This window comes from Ursus arctos, unplaced genomic scaffold (genome assembly GCF_023065955.2).
Source record: "Ursus arctos isolate Adak ecotype North America unplaced genomic scaffold, UrsArc2.0 scaffold_6, whole genome shotgun sequence".
Taxonomy (NCBI): domain Eukaryota; kingdom Metazoa; phylum Chordata; class Mammalia; order Carnivora; family Ursidae; genus Ursus; species Ursus arctos.
In genome coordinates this window covers 78,537,425-78,547,045 of record NW_026623078.1, presented here as the reverse complement: position 1 = coordinate 78,547,045, position 9,621 = coordinate 78,537,425, and positions in this window count along the sequence as shown.

Sequence of the window (9,621 nt, the reverse complement as noted above, 5' to 3'; positions counted from 1 at the left end):
GTCCTGAGGGATTGGGACAGGGCCTGGCTTAGTACATATGACACATTGAACCACCATCACCAGAAATACTGAAGAAGGTCGATACTCAGGCAGCAAGGAGAAGCCTTATTATTCAGGGCCAACTCACGGAGTCAGTGTATGCTGTCCACCCAGCCCTGAACAGCTCACTCCGCCTCTCCTAGCCTCAGTTTCCCTCTCCGAAAATTGGGGCTAAGGAGACTGCAAGTTTCAATAAGGCTCTACGTGTAAGAACATAGCAGTTCCTGGGGTGCTGTTGGCCATCAGGGTGTCTCTTCCCATCCTGTGAAGTCCTGTGGAGTCTAGAGGAAAAACTGTGGGCCCAACAGATGATCACCCACCAGAGAGACGGGGCTCTGAGAGCCTGGGAGGAGATTCAGGGTTAGACCAGAGGAAGCTGTGGGTGGAGACCATGGGGCAGAGAGGCAGGACATCCAGAACAAAGCAGGAGCGGGGAGAGATGCTCTCTGGGGATAGGCTCTGTGTGGAGGAGCCCTGGGCTCTTAGGGCCTCACTGGATTCCGACCTTACTCTGAGAAGAGCCCGGGATGGAATGCCTGGGTGGCTTAGTTGGTTAAGCGTCTGCCTTTGGCTCAGGTCATGATCCCAGGGTCCTGGATCCAGCACCGTATCAGGCTCCCTGCTCAGCGGGAAACCTGCTTCTCCTTCTGCTTGCCGCTCCCCCTGCTTGTGCTCTCTCTCTGTCAAATGAATAAATAAAAAGAAAAAAAAAAGAAAAAAAAGAAGAGCCCAGAACACCACAGCCTGGGAGGCAGACCCTGCAGGATGGAAAGACATTGGACTTCCCTCCTCATACGGAGAAAGAAGGAACTGGGAGGTTTGCCAGCCCCTGACTTCCCGTTCCCCTGGGGGTGTTGTACCCAGAGCCAGGTGAGTGCTGGGGGCCTGGTGTCACCACAGTAAGCCTCAGGCCGGTTTCCAGCGGGGACCTGCATGCTTCCTTGGAATTCCTGGGCAGATTTTCAAGAGCCTAGGGCAGCTTCTGAATGAGATCTGGGCTCAGATCAGGAGAAATGACAGTTGTCAGTTGCTTCTATGGAAGCCAAGGAATGAGGAAGGTCATAAACATGGTGGCAAGTGCCTATTCATAAGCATTTAAAGAAAGCTTGATTTCCAGGAGCTTCCGAGACTTGCTGACAATCTCGCAGCCTCCAGGGATCGCTGCCTCTGCTGCTCCTCTTATGCTTCTCCCTGATTCCTGGACCCTGACTCCAGGGCCTTCTCTTAACTTCCTCCAAGCAGATCAGCTCCTTCTGACCTGAAGATCTTCAGTTATCATCCTCCCCCTGCTGGAAATGCTGCCCTCTGACTTTCCAGCGACAAATCCTTGTCCCCCTTAGATTTCAGCTGCGGTACCAGCCAGGCAGCCTTCATCTAGATCTCCACCACTGCCCTCAGCAGAGCCCTGCTCGTCCTTCGGGTCACTGTGAATTTTGTGACTGCTTTCCATCTCTTGTTGTTTTTACTAGTGTAGTCTGGCTCCAAGTTCCTTGAAAGCAAAGATGTTGCATGTTTTTGCTCGCCAGTATATCCCCATCCTCTAGAAAGTGCTAGAGCCCCAGTAGATGCCCATATATAAATAAATAAATATATATATCTATTTTAAGATTTATTTATTTATTTGAGGGGGTAGGAGCAGAGGGAGAGAAAATTCCAAGCAGACTCCCCACTGAGCACAGAGCCTGATGCAGGCTTGATCCCACCACCCTAGATCATGACCTGAGCTGAAATCAAGAGTCAGAAGCTCAATGGACTGAGACACCCAGGCACCCCTGCCCATAGATATTTCTTGAACAAATGAAGGAATCATGCACGGAAGATCTGCTTTTCCTAGAAGGGAGGGAACCGAAGAGAACTTGCTAAAAGGGGAAATAAAGTAGGCTAAATAGATATATACATTTAAGACAACCCTGGACAAAGTCAAGAATTTAATCCAATTCACAAATTCTCTTTTTCCTCCTAACTTTGTACCGTTTGACCACCTCTACCCATTTCACCCACCCCCCACCCCCACCTCACCTCTGGCAACCACCAATCTGCTCTCTGTATCTATGAGTTTTGGGGTCTTTTTTTCAGATTGCACATCTAAGTGAGATTACATAATATTTGTCTTTCTCTGTCTTATTTCACTTAGAGTAACGCTCTCAAGTTCCACCCATGTCGTCACAAGGCAGTATTTCTTTCCGATGCCTGAATAATATTCCGTTGTGTATCGAGACCACATTCTCTTCATCCATTCATTCACTGATGGACATTTAGGTCATGTCCATGTCTTGGTGACAGTAAATAGTCTGCAATGAACATGGGAGTGTAGATATCTTTCCAATTCTGTGTTTTTTGTTTCCTTACCATAAATACCCAGAAGTGGAATTGCTGGATCACACGACAGTTCTATTTTTAATTTTTGAGGAAACTCCATCCTATTTTTCATCGTGGCTACACCAGTTTTCTCTCCCACCACCAGGGCACAAGGGTCCCTTTTCTCCGCATCCTTGCCAACACTTGTTATTTCCTGTCTTTTTGATAATTCTAATATCTCCATCCTCACATCCCCATTCTGACAGGTGTGAGGCAATATCTCACTATAGATTTGATTTGCATTTCCCTGATGATTAGTGATGTGGAGCATCTTTCCATGGACTTGTTGGTCATCTGTATGTTTTTGGAAAAATATCTATTCAGATCCTCTGCCCATTTTTTTAGGGGGATTGTTTGAATTTTTTGCTATTGAGTTGTACATAAATTATTTCTTAAAATTGATTAAGGGCCTATTGTATTTCTGCTACATGACAGGGAAGAATGATTAATTCAGTGGCCAAGGCTTCTCTTTAGCCATGACATTCCTGTGGATGGCTACATATTTTGAGTAGTGGCCCTGACACCTATCCTGTGTATGTAATTAAAGAAGCCAAAGTCCTTGATCTCTAGTCAAGTGGAAAGAAATCGATACGTGAATAACCATTTATCTGGAGAGTAGTGATAAGGTATCTGAGAGAGGTTCAAAGGGCTACCAAGACCTGGGGAGGGAAGGTGAATTTGGAGTGTGGGCTTTTGGAAGGCTCCTGGGGAGAAGGTTAATCCCAGCTGGACTTTGGCAGGACATGGAGCTAAATGTGGGGTGTGGGAGGGGAACCCCTGGAAGATGGCCTATAGAGTTCAAAATGGTTCAAGTCTAGGTGCAGGTCAATCTATGATGTGGAATGTAAATCAAGAACTGCTTTTCCTCCTGGTTTTTCACATCGTTTTGGCTGTGTGTCAGAGAAAGCCACAGAAAGCCCTAGAGCAGGTGAATGGGTGTGCTCCAAGCTACCGTTAGGAGGACACTTTGGAGTATAGAGCCAGAGCAGAGGTGCTGGAGCCAGCAAGGCAGCCAGAGAAGCGAAAAGAGGACCAATTCAGAAGACAAGCCACAAAAAGATGGGACAGGATGTGACATCTGGTTGGATGAGGGGTAAGAGGCAGGGAGAGGGGTCTCAGCAGCTAATCATGAAACTAACACAAGACAAAGTCAATCGTGTGGGCAGTTTTGTGCAGAGGTGAGACTGGAGCAGGCCCATATGGGACATGCTTGGCTTGCAGCAACACCTGCAGAACATTCAAGAAGGAGATGTCCAAGACTGAGCCAGCATCTGGACCCAGGGTCAAGAAAACATAGGCAGCTACTTCCAAAGAAGGTTTTATAGTTGCTACTGGTCTCTGGCTTCTTGGTCATGACAAGCCCAGCTCTGTGTCTTGCCAGCAGCTGGAAGATGGATGGCCTCCAGCTCAAGCCAAGCAGAGTCTCCATTTCCAGCCCCTATCTCTAGGGGGTTCTTTTGGCTCCTGGTCTTGCTCACACCCATGACCTGCTGGAGCATTGAGGTCTTGCTGGCCCCCAGTTTCTATTTCCCTAACTGAAGGGTTTCTCCGTTCTTTCTGCCCCTCAGTTCTGTCCTTTGCCCTTGACTCCTCATATACTGGGCCACCTGGGCTTTGTCTGCGCTGAGCCCTTGCTGAGCTTTAGGACAGACTTTCTCTGAGAGGGTAGTATCACCCACATTTTACAGATGAAGAAAATTGAGGATTCCAGAACTGAACTGCCTTACTGAGGCCCCCAATCTCTGTCCTCAAGGAACTCATCTAGTGACAGAAACAAATCCATAAACACCTATAACGCTACCACATTCTAAGCAAACAGAACTTTGTGATTTTGAAGACACACAATGTAAATATACAACACATTCCCAGTCAATGTGCCAAATGTGAAATAATTCAAATTCCCTACCCCCATGCAACCATATATCAATCACATAATTTCCCAGTTGGCAACAGGAGTGAGCTACAAATTGTGTTTATGCTCTTGCTATGTACTTGGGCTACTTTAGCTGGAGAACAGAAATGTGCATCCCCACCCTTGGTGGAACTGGTCTTGCATTGATTACACGTGTTCACAGTCATGAGCAATCTTCAGGAGCATATGCCTCTGATGATCTTGACTGTGCTGCAGAAGCATCTGTGTCACAGAGGCCACCGATGGGCCCAAGGGAGAGAAAGGTCATGTCTGCCTGGGAGTGGAGGGAAGGTCAGGGAATGACAATACTAGTTAATGCTTGCTGAGTGTTTACTAAGTGGAAGTGCTTACTAAGTGTCTGGTGCTTTCCATGCATTGTCTCTTTTAAATCCCCTTGCAGACCTATGAGTTGAATGTTACTTTTATTTTATAAATGGAAAAATTGCATTTTGGCTAGCAGGGATGACTAACTTGTTATGATTTAAAAATATGTCCATAAATTCTTTTATCTTCCTTCCTTCAAAGGTGGAGCATCGTTCTCCAACGTTTGACAGTGGGCTGCACTCAGTGAATCTAATGGATAGAATCTGGCAGAAGTGATCGTGTTAGACTTCCAAGAAGAGATCCTAAAAGGCACTGTGACCTCCTCTCTGCTGTCTCTGTTGGATCACTCATTCTGGGGAAAGCCAGCTGCCATGTCATGAGGACAGTCAGGCGCCCTAAGGAGACAAGCACATGACAAGGAACTGAGGGCTCCCACCTGCAGCCATGGGAGCAAGCCATTTGGGAAGCCCCAGTCATACCTTCTGGTGATACAGCTCCAGCCAATGTCTTAACTGCACCTCATAAGGGACCCTGAGCCAGAATCACCCAGCTAAGCTGCCCTCCCCACCACCCAACCCTACCCCATCCCTGATTCACAGGAATCGTGAAATAATAAACATTCGTTGTATTCCGCGGGTAAGTTTTTGGATAGTTTGTTACATGGCAATAGATGACTAATACTTTTTTTTGTAGGCCACATATATGGGAAGGGATGGAGCTAGGGTTTAAGGTCAAGTTGACAGGGCTTCAAGTCCATGTTCTTAACCTCTGTGACAGATACAAGTTGTCCTCCCATATCCATTCTTCTCATCTTTTGGAGTGATAGACTTTTTACCAGCCACAAGAACACCCAGCTAAAATGTACATTTCCTGAAGTCCTTTGTAGTTAGATCATGTGACTAAACTCTGGTTAATAAGATATGAGAAGAAGTATTATGTGTAACTTCTTTCCCCCACTCATGAGATGGAATGAGAATGTGATAGGTGTAACCAAAGCAGCCTTCTTGGAACATGAGATGTAAGCTTCTTCTGGAGAATGGCAGGGCAATGAGGTAGAAGAATCCCAAGTTCTGATTATTGTGAAGTTGCTGTACAAGCCCTGGACCACCTACCCAGCTGATCTTTATATGGGAATGATCATTAAATTCAAATTTTTGATTTAAGTCGTTATTATTTTAGGGCTATCTGTTACAGCAGCCAGACTGATAACACTGTGCAATCACTAGTTCTGCTGTATTGCAGCTTCTTAGACTCAGTGTGAGCATGACCCCAAGCCACACGTGCCCCTGGCATTGCATGTACACTAAATCAGTCTTGTCTCACACAAAATTTATCTGGAAGTGTCACTCAATTTTAAAGTCTGCATGAGGAGAAAATGAGATAAACAGTGCAAGCAAGTGACTGACATAAAGTATTCAGTAAAGATTAGTTACAATCAGGCTATAAAAACGTTTCTCAATCAATAATTGGTATTATGCAGGAATTCACGGGGCGTCTTAGTCAAAGGGCTGGGGCTGCTGTCCTGGTTGGGGACCTGTTGGGGCAGACATCAGCTGATTACCTGAGGAGGTCCTTGGTCACCCACACTCGTCCCAGTGAGCAGAGATCTTACAAGCCTAACCAAACCAGGGGTCAGGGTGTTAAGTCACTGACCACTGACATGGGATAGGCCAGGCCCATGACCTCAGGATTCTGGTCCAAAATAAAACAAAGACCTTGGAAGGCAGAGATGCAGCCTGATATGAGCTGGAGTCCAGCTGCAGTCCAGCCCCCAACTGGTGTCATCTACAGGGCCATCGGCATCCCCCTCCCCAAATGAAGCAACGATGAAAACCTCAGGTCCCCAGTGGCCCCTTGGACTGGGTGTTCTCACTGCCTGCAGAATTGCTCCCCAAGAAACCCTTGCATCCTCACCACCAAGAAACGTTATGAAGCGTTTCACATCCAGGTTGGATAGCACAAGAATTCTTCCTGGACGTATGGAGGGCTTTAGAACCCCCAGAGAGGTTCTAAATTCTCAGAGAGGTTAACTGAGTGAGCCCGGGCCACACAGGTGATTAGAGGCAGAACCAGCACAAGTTTAGACTCCTTTCCTCTTCATTGAATGCATTTGTCCTACCGTCTCCTGGCTTATAGCAAGTGCAGTCAGCCAAAAGTTGGGTAGGAGACCCCAACCTATGACCACACCCATTGGCTCGGTAACTTCATAGGGCATGCAGGCACTCATTGGATTTGAACAAACCCTCAAGGGACGTGTTGGGCCCCTGAGGCTGTGCATACACTTGTGCCTTTTCTGATCCACTTTCTTTACATCTTACCTTCTGAAGAGTATTGCACATTCTCGGTCACCCGACAAGAACGAGGGGACCGCTCAGTGTACATGCCCATGCTGTGCCAAGTGCAAATGCAAACAGAGAGAGATCTGCAGGCACTGACCACGGCCTGCACTGGGCCAAGCACTTTATGGAGGTCATTTTATTGATTTTATTGTATTTACGTTCTTGTAGACTGATGTAGTTTACATCTGTCCTCCTTCTACACAAGGAAATGAAACTAGAAGTGATATGATCAAGTCCCCAGCCATGAGTGCAGATAGGATTCCAATACAAAGCCTGTCGGCCCTTTCTACTCCAAAGGGCAGCCTGACCCCTTTATTGTCTGAACTTTAATTCCTACAGATTTCAACCATTAATTTTAACTTTTGTTTTGCTACTGAAATACCCAGTATTTACAAGAGTGAGATTTACTTGCTATGATTCCACTTAGTGATGACCAAGTCAAGCCTTGTTCCTTGGATCATCTGGAGAGGACAAAACTTTTGGAGATTGTTCTTTAGGCCTGTTTTTCTACATATTGTCTCTATGTGAGAGAAAGAAAGAGAGAAAGAGGAGGTGGGGAAGATTCTCATGGGAATGTGTGTGCTTGTGAGTAAGAAACCTCTCCAGAAAAAATAAATCAACATTTATAGAGGAAGTGATTTCTTCCGTTGGTTAAAAACAGGCTGCCCACTTACTTAGCCGACTTTATTTCCAGTTTCTTCTCCCAAATGAGTCCTTAACCTCATCCGTATATGTTCCTCCTCTAATTCCAAACATTCCCAACTATGCCCCTTGGCCATCACTGGGGGTTTTCGTGTCCCCCAAAGCTGAGTTTGTCAGGGAGGAGCCAGACTGCTGTGAGATGTCCCCCAAGCCTGGGGAGTGACCCTCTTCAGGTCAGGAACAATGACTATTCTTTGAATCCTCAAAGCCATGGTCCTTGCCTGATAGATAGCGTATTCTCCATATCCGAGTGTCAAGAGCCCCAAATAGATCACACTGAATGCTTTTCCTGTGCCTGCCTTGGTGAATCCCACCTGTCGTTTGAGGAACTAGACCAGCTCTCCAGGACCCCAGGAGTCAGAACTGAGACCAGCAAGAAGAAGTTTCATAGTTGTGGTTACCAGAGATCATGATTAAAAGTGTCATTTAAAAAAAATTTTTTTTTCATGGAATCAGATTGCAACACATTGTAAGAAAGAACATTCTAGTTGCCGATATTCTCCAAAGATGAAAATAAGGGTAGGAAGTTCCCTGCCACCAGAGATGTTCAATCAGAGACTGGTGGAGAATTCTTTCTATAAAGATTATTTGGCTATTCCTTCAACAAATATTTACTGCCACCAAACACTGGATAAATAGGAGTACAAGGTTTGGGTTAGCATTAGGAGGATTCTAGAAGCATTGTCATCTTTGTTAACTCTGGGACGGCAGCTTTCAGAGTCTCTCTTGCTTCATCTATAAGAGGAAGAAGTGTGGGAGGCTTAGAAAGGACAGGACCTCGTCATCCCACTGTGGCAGTCTTTACTAAAAAACAAGTGTAATGTAAGGGTATTTATACAAGATGCCCTTTTGCACCAGAGTTTATATTACTTGAAAAACAACAACTAGAATCCTCCTCAGTATATCAATGGGAGAATTGTTAAATAAATTACAATATATCCGTACTACAGTTTAAGAGCCTCATATTAGAAAGATTATGTTAGAAATTTGTGCGCCCTGGCCTGGGAATTTGACCTTGATATATATTGATAAGCAATTACTAAGTGTGGCAAACAGCACGATACCGATTACATGCATGTACACATAAATCTGTCTTTGCTATGAGCGTAAAGAAACTTGTGGGAAGGTGCGATTCTTAATACCAGGCATGTCAAGAGGTGAGACAAGAAAGGAAGGAGGCATTATCAGTTGTAATGAGACCCGGGACCAAACGATGGAAAACACAACCAGCCGCCACCACCACCACAACAAATAAGGTAAGTAAATAGGAGGTTTAGTTTTCTCTCATGAAAGGAAGTTCAGAAATAGGTAGCCTATTTCTGACTAACTAATGTAATGAACTAATGTGGCAGTAACTAGATGGTCATCGACGTAGGCTCTATCTTCCTGCTTCACCATCCTTGACTGGTGGTCTCTCCTCAAGGCCACTTGTGGTCAAAGATGGCGGCTGGTGCTCTAGCAATCGTGTCCAGGTAGGAATATGGAAGAAGCTGTTTATGCCTCTTTCAGGGCGCTAGCTCAGAAGTCCCACCAACCATACCTAATTGCAAAGGAGGCTGGGAAATGTAGTCTTCCAACTGGCCACAATAATTGCACTATATTACATTGCATCATATTTTATTGTATTGGGCAGCTCCAATAACATAAGAAAATACTAAGAAGGCTGTGGAGAATGGGTATTGGGTAGTCAAGTAGTGGTCATTGCCACAAGATGATTAACTTAAAAAAAATAGACTTCTGTATTATCTGGTGAACCGTAATGAGAATGTGTTGCTTTATAACTTAAAAAATCCAATTAAGAAAGGCTCTTAAAAGAGAAGGAAAGAACTAACTTTTCTTAGCACACACTCTGAGCCAATCAGGCGTTTCACACGTAAACTCATTTCATCCTCACATGTCCCCAAGGCAGAGGGTGATTACCCTTCCACTTTGCAAGGGAGGAGTCCA